At 40.0% G+C, this 17,540-nt stretch overlaps 1 long non-coding RNA gene across 1 annotated transcript in view; it reads left to right on the top strand.

Annotated features, from left to right (window-relative positions):
• LOC123949200 overlaps positions 1–17,309 on the top strand; it is a 34,948-nt gene extending 17,639 nt beyond the window's left edge. The window contains exon 3 of the long non-coding RNA XR_006820034.1: positions 16,894–17,309. This is a non-coding gene — a long non-coding RNA (uncharacterized LOC123949200). The remainder of the gene's footprint in view (positions 1–16,893) is intronic.
• The last annotated feature ends 231 nt before the right edge of the window (positions 17,310–17,540 follow it).

The raw sequence follows: 17,540 nt of genomic DNA, 5'->3' as shown, positions 1-17,540 counted from the left end.
GTTCCATAACTTTCCTTGGCGCCTATCAAATTTCTAGCTTTGGACTCTAGCCTTCATCTCCAATCTGTGATCTATCCTATACCTTTCCAACAAATTCCTTTTCTGCTGAAGTTAGCAATAGTCAGTTTCTGTCTGTTTTCAAGAACAAGTATATAGCTCTTGGCCAACTAATTCATTAGGAAATTACCTTTTGGTGTTTGTATTAGAAAAGAGTCTAATCTACTAGCTTTTCTTAAGTCAGTCTTGCGTTTCTGAGAATCATTTTTCTTTAAACAAACAAACAAACAAAAAACAGTTAGTGGAAACCGTAAAAAGAAGAGTAAACCCTGTACCATCTGTTGATCTGGATATCTTACATATGAAATGCAACTGGGTTTGATGATGACATTTTTCCTCCTGTGGAACTGCATGATTTCCTCTCTCTCTTCCTTGTGACCCCACCTTGCTCCTCTCAAGATAATTTTTTTCCTCGTCTCTCAATCCCTGCCCCACTTCACATTTCTGCCACTGATAGGTTGTCTCCAGTTTTTCATGGAAGGTGGATTCCATAGGGAGAAGGAGCACCATGGAAGGAAGGGAAAACTGTGCTCAGCATCTGGGAAGAGGAGAAGAAAGCTTATCACATTTTTACTTTAATAAACTTTGCTCTTCTACATTCCTTGCAGTTTCTGCTTTCCACTCTTGGGATAGAGAAATGAGACAAGGGTCAAGGTAGAAGAGGAAAGAAAATCTTGTCACTACTTTTGATCCTCAGCCTTTTATTTCCAACTGGACTGCAAGGGACTTCGTGTTGTTTATTGTTGATTTCTAAGCTTATAAACAGAGTCTGTGGAATCACAGATACTTGATTGAGTTTGTTAAATAAATGTGGTGAATCTCTTCAACATGATTTATATAGAGTCTTAGTCTAACCATATTAAGGCTTAAAATAAATTCTTATGAGCTAGTTTGGGAACTTAGCCACAGTTTGTAACTTTTTATATTGGAAATCATATTGCAAGAGTCATAGAATGGTCAGGGCGCCTGGGTGGCTCAGTTACTGAAGCGTCTGCCTTCGGCTCAGGTCATGAACTTGGGGTCCTGGGATAGAGCCCTGAGCCCCGTGTTGGGCTTCCTGCCCAGGAGGGAATCTCCTTCTCCCTCTCCCCCTCCTCCTGCTCATGCTCTCTCTCTCTCAAGTAAATAAAATCTTAAAAAAAAATAAGAGTCATATAATGGTCTTACAAATAAGCTTTTGTAAGGCATTTTCAGGTAGGTTGGGGCTGCCATTCCTGTGGAAGAGAACTAATGTTGGGAGTGATGACTTCAGTACAAGAGATTTCTGCGCAAAGTTGATTTGAGTTAATAAAGAAAATATTTAATACATGAACTGACTAGTAACTGCTCTCCATTTTAAAATATTTGTTCAGGGGCACCTGAGTGGCTCAGTGGCTTAAGCCTCTGCCTTTGGCTCAGGTCATGATCCCGGGGTCCTGGGATCAAGCCCCACATCGGACTCTCTGCTCAGCGGGAAGCCTGCTTCCCCCTCTCTCTCTGCCTGCCCCTTTGCCTACTTGTGATCTCTATCTGTCAAATAAATAAATAAAATCTTTAAAAAAAATGAAATGTTTGTTCAAATTTTTCTTTCAGCAGTTAATCTGCACTGGATAGCTAAAATAAATCAGTTAAAAAGAAAAAAAAAAAGAATTGCTTTTGAAGATGCCAAAAACATTTTTGGGGAGAGTGGGGAGCCACCCTTCCCAGCTTGAAGACTGCCCACAGCCACTGACACTTCTCCTCCTACTGTCATCTTCTGCATCAATGCCTCCTTCCCTTCCAGCTGCCCATATAATTGTCCTATGTCCCACCCCTCAGCTCCTTCTGTCTGCCCGGCAACACGCTAGCATTGCTCCATTAATTCATTTGATAACTACCCAGGTACTAGATTTCTACTTCTGGATGTCCTTGGCTCTATTCTGTCTTTCCATCAGTCATCACGTCCTACATACTTCCTAATTATCTTTGAATCTTCCTTCTCCTCTTCATCCCCACTGCCAACACCGTTATCTATCTCACTCAGACCATGGCAATGGCCTCTCTTTCTTTTTCATGTTTTTATTTAAATTTCAGTTAGTTAACATGTTGTGTAATATTAGTTTCAGGAGTTGAATTCAGTGATTCATCATTTACATACAATGCCCAGTGCTCAATACAACAAGTGCCCTCCTCAAAACCCATCACCCATTCAACCCAACCCTCACCCACATCCCCCTCCAGCAACCCTCAGTCTGTTCTCTATGGTTAAGAGTCTGTTTTATGGTTTGCCTTTCTCTTTTTTCCCCTTTGTTCCTCTGTTTCATTTCTTAAATTCCACATAAAAGTGAAATCACGTGCTATTTGTCTTTCTGTATTTCAGTTAGCAAAATACACACTGGCTCCATCCAAGTTGTGCAAATAGCAAGATTTCGTTCTTTGTTATCCCTGAGTAATATTCCATTGTGTATGTGTGTATATATCTCTCTCTCACTTATTTATCCATTCATTAGTCAATGGACATTTGGGATCTTTCCATAATTTGGCTATTGTTGATGCTGCTGCTATAAACATCAGAGTGCATGTGTCCCCCGATCAGTATTTTTGTATCCTTTCAGTAAATACGTACTAGTACAAATTGCTGTATCATAGGGTAGCTCTATTTTTAACTCTTTGAGGAACCTCCATACTGTTTTCCACAGTGGCTGTACCAGTTTGCATACCTACCATCAATGGAAGAGGGTTCCTCTTTCTCCAACAACAACTGTTGTTTCCTATATTGTTAATTTTAGCCATTTTGACAGGTGTGAGTGATACCTCATTGTAGTTTTGATTTGTATTTTTCTGATGATGAGTGATACTGAGCATCTTCTGTTAACACATCTGTATATCTTCTTTGGAAAAATGTCTCTTCATGTCTTCTGCCCATTTCTTAGCTGGATTATATGGTTTTGGGGTGTTGAGTTTGATAAGTTCTTTATAGATTTTGGATACTAACCCTTTAACAGATATGTCATTTGCAAATATCTTCTCCCATTCTGAAGGTTGCCTTTTAGTTACCTTGATTGTTTCCTTCGCTGTGCAGAAGTTTTTTTATCTTTTTTTTTTTTTTAAGATTTTTTTATTTGACAGAGATCACAAGTAGGCAAAGAGGCAGGCAGAGAGAGAGGAGGAACCAGGCTCCCTGCCAAGCAGAGAGCCCCATGCGGGGCTTGATCCCAGGACCCTGAGATCATGACCTGAGCTGAAGGCAGAGACTTTAACCCACTGAGCCACCCAGGCGCCCAGAAGTTTTTGTCTTGATGAAGTCCCACTACTTCATTTTTGCCTAGATAGGAGACATATCTAGTAAGAAGTTGCTACAGCTGATGTCAAAGAGGTTGCTGCCTGTGTTCTCCTCTAGGATTTTGATGGCTTTCTGCTTTTTAGGTCTTTCATCCATTTGGAATTTATTTTTGTGTATGGTGTAAGAAAGTGATCCAGTTTCATTCTTCTGAACGTTACCATCCAGTTTTCATAACACCATTTGTTGAAGAGACTCTTCTTTCCATTGGATATTCTTTCCTGCTTTGTTGAAGGTTAGTTGACCATACAGTTATGGTTTCATTTGAGTTTTCTATTCTGTTTCATTGATCTACGTGTCATTTTTGTGCCAGTACCACACTGTCTTGATCACTACAACTTTGTAATACAACTTGAAATCCAGAATTGTGATACCTCCAAAGATTGCTTTGGCTATTCAGGGTCTTTTCTGGTTTCATACAAACTTTTGGATTGTTTTTTCTAAGTCTGTGAAAAATGATGGTAGTATTTTGATAGGGATTGCATCAAATTTATAGTTTGCTTTGGGTAATATAGACATTTTAACCATATTTCTTCTTCCAATCCATGAGCATGGATTGTCTTTCCATTTTTTTGTGTCCTCTTCAATTTCTTTCATCAGTGTTCCATAGTTTTCAGAGTACAGATCTGTTACCTCTTTGGTTAGGTTTATTCCTAGATATCTTACAGTTTTTAATTTTTTTAAAAGATTTTATTTATTTATTAGAGATCACAAGTAGGCAGAGAGGCAGGCAGAGAGAGACAGAGGAGGAAGCAGGCTCCCTGCTAAGCAGAGAGCCCGATGTGGGGCTTGATCCCAGGACCCCGAGATCATGACCCAAGCCAAAGGCAGAGGCTTTAACCCACTGAGCCACCAGGCACCCCTATCTAATGGTTTTTGGTACAATTGTAAATGGGACTGATTCCTTGATTTCTCTGTCTGCTGCTTCATTATTGTTGTATATAAATGCAACAGATTTCTGTATGTTGATCCTGTGACTTACTGAACTTATGTTTCATTTTTGGCAATTTTTCAGTGGAGTCATTTGGGTTTCTACGTAGAGTATCCTGTCTTCTGTGAATAGTGAAAGTTTGATTTCATTCTTGCCAATTTGGATGCCTTTTATTTCTTTGTGCTGTCTGACTGCTGAGGCTAGGACTTCTAGAGCTGTGTTAAATAACAATGGTGAGAGTGGACATCCCTGTTTTGTTCCTGACCATAGAGGAAAAGCTCTCAGGTTTTCCCCCATTCAGGATTATATTAGCTGTGGGTCTCTTGTATATGGGCTTTATGATGTTGAGATATGTTCGCTCTATCCCTACTTTGTTGAGGGTTTTTGTCAAGAATGGATGCTATACTTTGTCAGATGCTTTTTCTGCATCTATTGAAAAACTCATATGGTTCTTATAATTTGTTTTATTAATGTGGTGTATCACATTGATTGACTTGCAAATGTTGAACCACCTTGCAAACCAGGAATAAATCCCACTTGATCATGGAGAATAATTCTTTTTTTTTTTTTTAATTTTATTTATTTATCTGACAGAGATCACAGGTAGACAGAGAGGCAGGCAGAGAGAGAGGAGGAAGCAGGCTTCCTGCTGAGCAGAGAGCCCGATGCGGGGCTCGATCCCAGGACCCCGGGATCATGACCTGAGCCGAAGGCAGAGGCTTTAACCCACTGAGCCACCCAGGCGCCCGAGAATAATTCTTTTAATGTACTGCTGAATTCAATTTGCTAGAATCTTGTTGAGAATTTTTACATCTCTGTTTGTCAAGGGTATTGGTCTTTAATTCTTTTAAGTGAGGTCTTTGGTTTTGGAATCAAGGTAATGCTGGCCTTGTAGAATGAGTTTGGATGTTTTCCTTCTATTTCTGTTTTTTGGAACAGTTTGAGAAGAGTATGTACTAACTTTTTTTGTTTTTAGAAAGATTTCATTTATTTATTTGAAAAAGAAAGAGAGAAACCATGGCAGCATGGGGGTGGGTAGGGTTGGGGAAGGGCAAAGGGAGAGGGAGAAACAGACTCCCTGCTGAGCAAGGAGCTCTAGGTGGGACTCTATCCCCGGACCCTGGGATCATGACCTGAGCTGAAGGTACAGGCTTAACCAGCTGAGCCACCCAGGTGCTCCTTTTCTTTAAATGTTTGGTAGAATTCCCCTGGGAAGCCATCTGTCCCTAGACTTTTGTTTTTTGGGAGATTTTTGTTAATGATTCAGTTTCTTTGCTGGTTAGTAATCTGTTCAAATTTTCTATTTCTTTTTGTTTCAGTTTTGGTAGTTTATATGTTTCTAGGAATTCATCTATTTCTTCCAGCTTGCCCAATTCATTGTCATAATTTTTCAAAATATTCTCTTATAATTGGGAATGCCTGAGTGGTTCAGTCAGTGAAATGTCTGCCTTCAGCTCAGGTCATGATCTCTAGGTCCTGGGATCAAGTCTCTTGCTGGGCTCCTGGCTCAAGAGGAGTCTGCTTCTCCCTCTCTTTCTGCCCCTACACCCTGCTTGTGCTCTCTCTTTCTCTCTCTAAAATGACTAAATAAAATCTTTTTAAAAATATTCTCTTAAAATTGTTTGTATTTCTGTGGTGTTGGTATGATCTCTTCCCTCTCATTCATGATTTTATTTATTTGGGTCCTTTTTCCTTTCCTTTTGATAAATCTATCTAGGGGGTTTATCAATTTTATTAATTTTTCCAAAGAAGCTGCTCCTGCTTTCTTTGATCTGTTCTCCTGGGGTTTTGTTGTTGTTGTTGTTTGTTTCCTTATCATTTATTTCTGCTCTAATCTTTATTATTTCCTTCTTCTTTTATGACACAGACATTATTATGATTTATGTGGGCACCGAGTTCCCTAAGTCTACTTTTGCGATCCCAAATTTTCCTTTCTTTTGTTCAGCTTCATTATTTTCCATTCTTCTCCTTCTTCTTCTTCTTCTTCTTCTTCTTCTTCTTCTTCTTCTTCTTCTTCTTCTTCTTCTTCTTCTTTTAGATTTTATTTATTTATTTGACAGAGAGAGAGAGAGTACAAGGAGGGGGAGCAGCAGGCAGAGGGAGAGGGAGAGGCAGGTTCCTTCCTTTTTTTTTTTTAAGATTATATTTATTTATTTGTCAGAGAGGGACAGAGAAAGAGGGAGGGAGAGAGGCAGACAGAGAAGCAGGCTCCCTGATGATGGGGCTCAGTCCCATGATGCTGGGATCATGATCTAGCTGAAGGCAGACACTTAACTGACTGAGCCACCCAGGCATCCCTTTCCATGATTCTATCTTCTGTATCACATTTTGTTCCTCTACTTCTTCCGTCCTCGTGGTCATTGCATCCAGTCAGTTTCACATCTTGGTCACATTTTTTATTTTGTCCTGGCTAGTTTTTAGCTCTTTTATCTCTGCAGTAAGGGACTCCCTGGTGTTTTTCTTGCTTTTCTGAAGCCCAACTAGTATCTTTATCATTATTCTTTATATTCTGGATCAGGCATATTAGTTACATCTGTTTTGATTAGATCCCTGGCCATGACCTTTTCTTGTTCTTTCTTCTGGGATGAGTTTCCCCATCTTGGCATTTTGTCTAGGTCTCTGTCGTCTTCTGTGTGCTAGGAACACCTGTTGTGTTTCCTGCTCCTGAGGTAATGGCTTTACAAAGAAGAAGTCAGACAGCGTCCAGGGCCTTCTGCTTCAGGAAGTGTCTCTGGTGTGTGCATACTGTTTGCGCTCTGCTGCTTGCTGTCTTTTGGCTGCTGTATCCCCCAGGTGAGTCATGGGCAGAGTTTCTCCCAGCCTGCAGTGGGGAGTGCTTGGACCTTGGCCAGAGTGTGGTGAGTTTTCTCTAGGTGTGCTCTGGTCTGCTGTCCAAAAGAGACCTGATGATATTTCCACTAGAGCTGAAACTTTGCAGAACTCTATGGTCAACGGACATGGTGCGGAGGGTTTGTGCTGATCCTGCGCAGGCGTGGGAGGGTTGGGCCCTGCTCTGGTTCTCAGGCATGTCTGCTCTAGAAGAGCAGCATCTACAGAGTACTGGAATGCGGGGCTCGGTGTCAGCACTTTAGGCCACCACTGTTGGGGCTGTGCTGCTTACTGAAGTTAGTTTATGCTGAGCGCCTGGGCGAGAAATGGCACCAGCCCCCGCCCTCATCCTTGGAGAGGCTACATCACGCCCACTGCTTTCCAGAAGCCCTCCTAGAAGAGCAAACAGCCTTTCCTCATGTGTCCCAGGCATCCCTCAGATTCCTGCCTTCACCCTGTGTCCGGGCCATCTGTCTGTCTGGCAGTACAGTGCGCCTGTGTTCTATCCTAGGCAAGTGGCTGAGTTTTAAAACTGCAAACTTTAGGGATGGTGGCGTGGCATGGATCTGTGCTGGTCCTCTGAGGGAGGGACTTGTGGCACTGGGACTGGTACCAGTTTGTACCAGAAGGGCAGTGGCTCCAAAGCACACAGGTGTGGAATTTGGACTAAAGCTCAGCAAAGAGCCAGGGTCCAGGTTAACCACCCTCAGCAGGGGTCTCTGTGCCTGTGTTGAGGGGTGAGGGATGGTAATGATGTCCACTGGCTCTTCTGTCCCTGGAGAGGCAAAGCCACCTCTCCCAGTTGCACTCCAAGAAGGGGGAACCATCTCTCCCAGTGCATTCTAGGGGATCCTTAGATCCTGCTGTCCACTATAGGGCTATCTGCCCTCTTCCACAGGAGCATGGCAGTGCCTGCTGGGCTCCACTCCAGCCATGCTGTGGACCTCTAAAACTCCAGCCTTTGAGCCATGCTGGTTGTAGAAACTCAAAAAAGTCAACCTCTCTCATTTTTCCAGTCATTGTTTTTGGGGAAGTGTTCTCCTTGTGGGAACCACTGTGCACTCCTCCCCTCACCTTCGTTCTGTGATCAGGACTCCCTGCCCTCTGCAAGAGGAATGCCCACCCGCATTCCTCTTTTCCCCTACTCACGTGTCTTGGACTTCTACCTTCCAAGGTGTGGCTGCTGCTTTTCTTCTTGTTGTGCCTTTTGTTCTGTTAGCCCTCAGATTGGTTTCTTGGGTATTCAGAATGATTTGATACTTAACTAGTTGTGTTCCAGGGTGAGGCAAACCTGGGGACCTCTACTATTCCATCATCTTAGCTCCTCCCCTAATGGATCTTGTTACATAAATGTCTCCCTTTTTAATTTGTTCCCTACTCTTTGGCAAAGTAGTCATTTCAAAAAGTAAATTCACCACAATGACTCTCCTGTGTCATCAATAGCTTACTCTTGGCTTTAGAATAAAGTCCAGAGCCTCAACATGGCTTACAAGGTTCTCCATGGTCTGCTCTCTTGATCAACATCACATTTCTTTCTGATGCCATACTCCTCTTTCATCTCTGTGTTCAGCGAAATGGATTTCTCTCAGTTCTTTGGTTATGCTCTGCTTTCTTCTGCCCCATGACTTCTACAGATTGTTCCCTCTACCTTGGAGCACTTGTCCCAAATTTTTTAGGTCACCTCAAACATCATTTTCTCAGGGACATTCCTGTCCCCATAGAGCAGGTTGGTCCCTTATGATTAATCCAAGAGGACTGCTCTGCAAGCCCTAGGAAGTCATGGACCATGTTTGTTTTATCCTTGTGTGTGTTCTTATCCTGACCTCTCTGCTTTATTATATCCTCCACAAGTCCCCTTTTCCCTATACTCTCAGGGGTAGATGTTATTTCTGTCTTCCTTTTCTCATTTTGAACTCTTTTAGAAAAGTATAGCCTTCATTTAACATCCTACAGCCCTAGGAGTCAATGAGAGAGGGTTCTAAGCAAACTATTCCAATAAGCAATTTTAGAGAGAAAGAATGGAAGATTCTATAGATAGCCCTATAGTGGACAACAGGATCATGGTCCCTCAAGTTAGAACACTTGGGTTCAAATCCTGACTTTGTTAATTACAAGGAATGTAACTCTCGGTAAATTATAGTTTCCTCATCTGTGAAGTGGTGGTAATACTTACATTATAGAGTTGCTGGGAGAATTTTAATATATGTCAAACACTTAGACCAGTGCCTGGTATATAACATATGTTATGTAAGTATTAGCTATTATCATTTCTTGAACATGGACTCTGTGCTACATTTGACTAACAAAGTTAACCCTGTGAAGGTAGGGCTTGGGTCTGTCTTCCTTATTCTGGTATTCTCAGTAATTAGCACTTTATCCCAGCACTAAGGAGATGTGCATTAAATACTTGCAGAAGGAAATCAAGGATGACCAATTGAATGGTCGTCATTTGTTAGGCATCATCATAATGGAGAATAGTAGAGAAGGGACCTATTTTTTTTTTTTTAAAGTAAGCTCTATACCCAACGTGGGACTTGAACTCGGGCATGCTCTACCCATTGAACCAGCCAGGCGCTCCAGAGGGACCTAACTTCCATTGAGCAATTTCCACAGACCTTCTCTCCTTATCTGAAAATGGTGGTGATATAGTTCTCACAGGACTGTTGTGAGATTTGAGTGACAGTAAATCATGTAAAATGTTTATCCTAGTGCCCAGCACACTAATTCACCAATTATGAGCTATTGTTACTCTCCAAGGTTAGAAGCCAGTAGGTCTAGTAGGTGTTTCTCTTTCTCTGGGTTCCAGCATTAGGTTCTCATTTCTGCTTCCTTGTCTGTCCGACTTTATTAAGGTTATTTTCAACAACACGATCTTCTGTCTTCTCAACCTCTGCTCACTGTTATAAAATCTCTACGAAAGTGCAGCAGACCCTTCTGTCTTCAATATTAGCCAACACTTCCACTGTCCAGAACTTACTCCATCCTTACGGATATTGAGAAGATAAACAGAAGTGATTAGAATGTACTTTCTAAATATAAAACATTATACTATAGGAGTTTGCCAAGGGGGATTAATATAAAGTAGAACTTCATGAAGGCTTTGTGTATCTCTCAACCTTAATGTCTAAGATTGTGGATATGATAGAAATCTGCAAATAGCTTGGAAAAGCAAATTTATTAAAGTCTAGGACAACTGCTTATGCAGCTGTACACAGTGTGTGCTTTCTTCAGATGCTGCAATAAATGGGGAAAAAAAAAGCTTTCCATAGAGATAGTCAAACTATGCCCTTTGGCTACCAGATTAGAAGTCCATGTCAGCCTGGGAGAAGAGAATGCATTTCGCCTCTAAGTGATATTTACAGATAATTTCTATTGCAGTTGCAACCCAAGTTATTAAAGTTAAAATGCTAAACCTATAAACATCACAGCTTATAAGGACTTTTGTTCTTTTGATAAAATTTATTTTAACATTCATGTACAACCCTTAAAGGCTGCTCTCTTTTTGCCTTTGAAAATGTATATTTAAAGTTCTTCCAAGATATTATAAAAATCTTCCTTGAAATCATTCTGCCATATAGTTAACTTTATTTTCTTTGAAGCTCATATTTTATTTTTGAATTATTTGTCAGAGGCAATATGTAGTATTGCAAGGGATGGACCAGCATGGGAAATGCTTATGAAAGGTAGAAAACTCATTTAATAATAACTCATAGTAATCGGTTAGCAGAAAGATTAGTGGATGATAATATTTAGATCCTTATGTAGTCATTTAATCTGTTCTTCAAAATTCAGAAAGTAATTACGAATCCACAGCCAGGAAAATCTGCCAGTCGATGCAAGCATTTGCTGCAGGAAGAAAATTTGTCAAGGTTAAGCTTATTTTGCCTGGTTGGGTAAAATAGGTTTTGTGGATAACAAAGAAGAGGCTGGATTTTTTTTTTCCTCTAAAATTGAGTGAATTTTATGTCATCATAAATCTGACCACTGTTCCCTGAAATACTGCTGCATAAATTCACTTTTCAAATCTGGTAACTTAAAAGAGATTTGTATTCCCTAGGAAAACAGTAATTTCCCTCTTTTCCTGGGCATTGGGGATTCAGCCACGACCTTCCTTTGCTCATGCCAACATTTAGGTAATTGTTTCCTTACATTATGCTGGTGACAACTATTTATATCATTGTGTGTGTGTGTGTGTGTGTGTGTGTGTGTGTGTGTGTAAAGTATATGTGTTTAATTGGGCATTTAAAGGAAGGAGGAACAGTAGAGAAAAAGTACCTTGCCAAATATCTTGAACTTCAAACCAGGAATCTTTAAAGTCCTAAATCTGGAGAGTAAATGATCATATATCTTCTTTTCCATCTTTCCCTCATCCCCTACCTTCAATGTCCTTCTTTTAAGATGTAGTAAAACCAAATAAGTCAACATGCCATGAAGATCTTTTAGTTCCTGAAGGCCACTTCATTTAAGGTAGAACATCAGTTTTTTTTTTTTAAGCAAGTACATACTTTGTACATGAAGAAAGTTGAAATAGGAGTCATACATCGTTTAGGTTCTTCTTTATTATGCATAAAATCAGTTATTTTATTTCTTTACCTGAGAATCTCTTTCATGTTTGTACAAGGAAAAGCATGGCAAACAGCGAAATTTAACTGGCCTAAAATACATTCCCCTCCCTCTTCTCCATTCCCAGTTTTCCACCAGAGAGGCTAGAAATACTAGCTTTTTAGAAGGAAATACTCTTTTTCTACCTCCCTATGACTGGGAGTGACCACATGAATCTGTCCTGGCCAATATGGCATAAACAGAAGTCTACCGTGAGATTTCCAGAAAAGCTTTTCTTTCTTAATAAAGGGACAGATGTGGCTGTCACTACCCTTTCTTCCTCCCCTTCTCCAACTTCTTTATGCCTTAAATGTGACAGTGACATCAGTACTGTGTGGCCATATTGTGACTGTGAGTCCAAGGTATGAGGCTAAAGGTGATGGAACCGAAGATAGAAAGGGCCAGCGTCTTTGACGACATCATTCAGAAAGGAGATACAGTCTCCTGTCTTCTGTCTTTTAATTGTAATGAGACAAATAAATCCTTACTGACTCAAGCCACTGTTAGTTTGATTTTCCGAATACTTACAACCAAGAAAAGGCTCTAACTGAACAAAGTTTGGTTTGAATTTCAGTCTGAGAACCACCCCCACCCTTAAGGATATTAATACTTTCCATTTTATCTCTTGTCTGTCTTAGGCAAGATCGCTTCATCTGTACTAATCATTATAGGCTGTTTTCAATTCGGAAGTAAGCTGGACCTTTCCAAAGGGCATAGTTTGGTGTTATGCCAACTTTTGCACATGATCACGATGTGTAACTCAGTTCAAGAATCATCCTTAAGATGGTAACTTTTAACCAGTTTGGTAAATGCGGCCAGTTACAGGAAAGGGAAAATTTGAAGTTAATCTCTTTGCATCAGAGGTACAGATAGCTCAAATCAAGTCTTTTTCTGTGTAAGTGAATGAAATGAAACTGACTTCCATAAAGTAGAAAACATGTCTTCTCTGTAAGCATTCTTAGTTTTTCTGCCCCAGTTTTGTATCTCTGGGAATCGGTCATGCTCTCTTGGCAGACTCATCTGTTTTTAGTGGAAAGATGTACAGCTCTTCTGAAGCACCGCTCCTGTTCACTCCCCCTGGTTCTGATTAGTACTCCCCAGAGGGACAGATGTACTTCTGTGGTTTCTAAGCTGCCAGCTGCAATACCTGGTATCTCTCAACGTCATCATTTGACACGGTCAAGTTCCCCATGATCTCCCAGTCACTACAGATAGCCAGTCACGTTCAGGTGAATGTCACTTGTTCTGAACCAATTCTCCATCAGTTATGGGGAACAAAGCTAAATAATTTACACTGCTATTTAACGTATCAGCTAAACTTTGCACATACACATTCATAAAAAGGGTTCCCTTGAAAAGATAGCCTTTTATGATTCTTTGGAAAATTATTGCAGTTCAGTGAGATCTATATATCATCAGATACCATGAGTATAAATAACAATGTTGTGTTCTGTTAACTCTGGCTCCAAATTTGCATGTCACATTATTTAATAACAGTCATCAACTGCTTTTTGTTAAAAATTGAGGTTAAATTCACATATCATAAAATCAGCCAGTTTAAAGTATACAATTCAATGCCATTTAGTGCATTCCCAATGTTGGGCAGTCACCACCTCTGTCAACTTCCAAACATTTTTATCACCCCAAAAGAAAATCCCAATCACGTTAAGCAGACACTTACCTTTGTCTTCCTCCAGCCTGGGACAACCACCAATCTGCTTTTTATTTTTATGGATTTACCTGTTTGGGATAATTCATATAAATGGGATCGTACAACATGTGACCTTTTGTGTCTGACTTCTTTCAGGTAGCATCATATTTTTGAGGTCCATCCACATCATAGCATGTATCTGTACTTTCTTTTCATGGCTGAGTAATATTTCATTGCATCGATCTACCACATTTTGCTTATCCATTTATTTATTGATGAACATTTGGGTTGTTTCTATCTTTGGGGTATTGGGACTAGTGCTGCTCTAGAATGTATGTACAAGTATTTGAGTACCTTTTTAAAATTCTGTTGGCTACAAACCTTGGAGCGGAATTGCTGGGTCAGAGAGTAATTTTATGCTTAGCATTTTGAGGAAGCACCACACTGTTTTCCACAGCAGCTGCACCATTTTACATACCCACCAGCCATACGCAGATGTTCTGGTTTGTTCCCGTCCTCACCAACTCTTGTTTCCCTTTTGTTTTTTATTATGGCCATCTTAGTGGGTGGAAAGTGGCATCTCATTGTGGCTTTGACTTACATTTCCCTAGTGATTAATGATGTCGAACATCTTTTCATGTGCTTGTTGGTCATTTGCATATCTTCTTTAGAGAAATGTTTTTACAAGTTCTTTGTCCATTTTTAAATTGCGTTGTTTGTCTTTGTTGTTGAGTTGTAAGAGTTCTTTATATATTCTGGGTAAAGGTACCCTCTTGGATATGTGATTTGCAAATATTCTCTTCAGTTATGTGGGCTGTCTTTTCAGTTTTTAAATAATGTCCTTTGATGAACAAAAGTTTTTAATTTTGATGAAGTCCAGTTCATTTTTTCCTTTCGTTGCTTGTGTTTTGGGTGTCATATCTAAGAATCCATTGCCAAACCCAAGGTCATGAAGATTTACCACACTGTGTTTTCTTCTAAGAGTTTTATAGCATCAAATGCTTTTGTGAAGTTAGCACAGCATGACTGCTGAAAACAAAAGTAAAAAGAAATAAAGTTTATGTACTAACCTGCTCCAGAGTAGAGCTTATCTAATGCTGAAGGCTTTTTGTTTTCAGTACTATATAATTAGAAGATAGTCCTGGATTCTGCTACCTAGATGTCACATTGTCCTCTTAGCATCTAATTAACAGAGATTGTTAACTGATGAGCTAAGTGAGAAAAAGACAATTTAATAAGAAGGTCAACATAGCCCTTGGAAGACAGGCAGATGGTTCTGTGACACAATGCCAAGCTTCTTACCAAATGAGGGCTTACAGCACAAACCAATCTTTGCTGTGTTTCAAAATATTTTAGCTACCACATAAATTAATTTCATTTCTCAAGCAGATCCATTAGTTAATACCTTTCACTGGATATCAAGACAGAGCCTCCACCAATAAGATGTTAGAAATTTGTAGCTTTGAAATGAGTAGTAGGAGGCCCTCATAATGGTAATCCGAAGCAGGGCCAGCCTTTGGAAGACTGGACCAGAGATTAAGTTTGTACCTATTATACCTACTAAGGTTTCAAAAACAGTAGGACATCCTTCTGACCAGCCTACATCCCAGATATGAATGTTTTTCTTGGTTAGTCTCCATGGATGTTTGAGAAATTCTTTCTTACTTATTAAGTAAGGTTGAGAAATTCTTTCTTACTTATTAAGAAATCGTTCAAGTTTAGGAGGAATTCATTTCAATCTAACAACTCATAAGAGGTTGCTTTATCAGTTAGGATGCCAGTTTCAGGATTTATAGAGATTATATCTGCCCAGAGACCAACATTGGCTGTTTGCTTCAGCTTCTCTATCTTACTGGTACATCCACTGGGAGAATAAATTTTTGGTGCTGCATTTTGGTAGAAATACAGTAAAAGTGCAAGGGATGGTTCCAGGTGGTATGGATCTTTACCTGCCTCTTTCCACTCACAGCCGGAGGGTGCTTACATAGAAATATTAGTTGATCTTCCCCAAAGAGGTTCTGTCTTTCAAGAGGTGCACCACTAATTCCCGTGCACAGCTGTTCTCTTTGGTAGGTGGTAGCCTGGACAAAAGCAAATTCAGAGTATCCCGGAACATCACTCTATCTACATATCTCTACCTATAGTTCCTTCCATACTAGGGGATGTAGCTCTTCCATTAATCTCAAGTCCAGAGGCCAACACCGAATTACACTTTGAGTAATTCAAGAGTTTAATAACTTAAAAATTAACCTCTGAGCCATCCCAAGTGGGAGGGAGTTAATGGTGTTTTATTTCCTCTTTCTTTTAAAAAGCAAGAGGGAGCCTGAAAAAAAAGTAAGAGCATTTAACATTTCCCTTCTCACACACTAAACCACAACATTACTGTGGACAAGCAATGCATATCTTAGGGTTTCGCACAATAGATCTGAGTATCACCAGTAGTGCTGAGGCTGATTTCAGCTGTTACCAGATGGGGAGCTTTTATTTTTAAGGTTATGCATTTATGTTCATGTGCGTTAGAAAGGTATCTAAGTCGCTTATCAAACTCATGGTGCTATAGATACCGCTGCTTGGGTGAAGCTAAAGTATGAAAAATACCGTTCATTAACTGTTTTAAAGAACTCCATGAGCTGTTTTAAAGAATTACATCGAAGAACATAGGTGATACGAGAATATAGCAAAGATGATAAAGGTAAGGAACCAAAGAGCAAAATTTGGGAAACACTGAATTTATTTGTCTTATATTAAGGGACAAGGTTTTAGCAGCTTTTCTGCAATATGTCCTGAGAGCTGCCTTAAATCACATTCTATTCCCTGTCTCCTACTTTGACTGGTTATAAATGCTTACCCCTCAATTGCTTGGCATAACAAAGTATCAAGTTCATTTGGAAAAAAAAATGCTTACTATGGCAAGCTCTCCATGGACGTTTCTCCCAATTTTCCTCTTCATTCAAGCATTCAGATTCAGCATTTATCTGGAAATACATTTCCTTGTGATTATGCCTCATCCTGACTTCCTCTTATCAGTAAGTCAGCCTTGCCTTTCTCCTACTCTTCCTTTCTCTTCACCCACCCCTGAGCTGTGTTTGTCTTGAAACTTCCATTTAGCAATGTGTTTTCCTATCTGGCACTAAATGTACATTATTTTCCTCACCCATGACATTTCCATCCACTCCTCTTCCTAGTTCTTTCTGCCTACTGCAACGCTTGGTGAAAATAATGAAAACAGAAATAGTTAGATGTAATTACTGGCTATTTTTATAAAATTAAGTGTAGCTTGCCCCTGCTCTATTCTAGGTATATTTTAACTAAGTAATTGACATCGGCCGTCTGAAGTCAAAGTGCGCCCTTCCATCTGGGGAGGTGGGATGAACCTAATATCAGTGGGCTCTCCTGCCTTCCTCTTCTTAGGTCTAAGGCAGACTTCCAGTCCTCCTTCTGTTGTGACAGCACAACAAAAATCGGAGGCATTTGGTAACATCACTGACAAGTGATGTTACTTTTGCTTTTGCTTTTGTTTTTCAGAAACGCAGTGACTTTCTTAACTGGACGAAGAGAAAATGACTCTATTCTGGACATGTTTATAAACAACCTCAAGCAGATGCAGTCTTATTTACTTTTCATCAGTTTCAATATCAGAAGCTAACCTTTCCTTAACCTCACCCTCAAATTTCGGGGCTGTCTGCTGTTTGGAACCTTAATGAATTACCTCCCTGTTCCATGCAATGGTTCGGCATCTCTGCGTTCAAGCCCTAGTCTATGACCTGGGACAGGGCCTTCCTGTCTCAGTCAGGTGCCCAGATGTAAAGTGATCCTTACTAACAAGGTTTTCATCGCTTCAGAGTTGTGATTAAAAAAGGGAACCTGGGGCACCTGGCTGGCTCAGTTAGTAGAGTGTGTGACTCCTGATCTTGGGGTTGTAAGTTTGAGCCCCACATTGGGTGAAGAGATTACTGAAAAAAAAAAAAATCCTTAAAAATAAACAAATAAATAAGATAATCTTTCCCTAATGAATGTATGGATTTAAGAGTATAGTACTCCTGTCCGTATGGAGGTAAGAATGATTGAAATATACATGGGTTTTATGTTGTCTCAAGAGGGCAAGAGTGAAGTCTCTGGAAGTAATTCCAGAGACTTATTGAAAGAAGAAGATGGATAAAATGAAATATAGA

This window comes from Meles meles, chromosome 1 (assembly GCF_922984935.1).
Source record: "Meles meles chromosome 1, mMelMel3.1 paternal haplotype, whole genome shotgun sequence".
Taxonomy (NCBI): domain Eukaryota; kingdom Metazoa; phylum Chordata; class Mammalia; order Carnivora; family Mustelidae; genus Meles; species Meles meles.
This window is presented reverse-complemented; position numbering and strand designations above follow the sequence as displayed.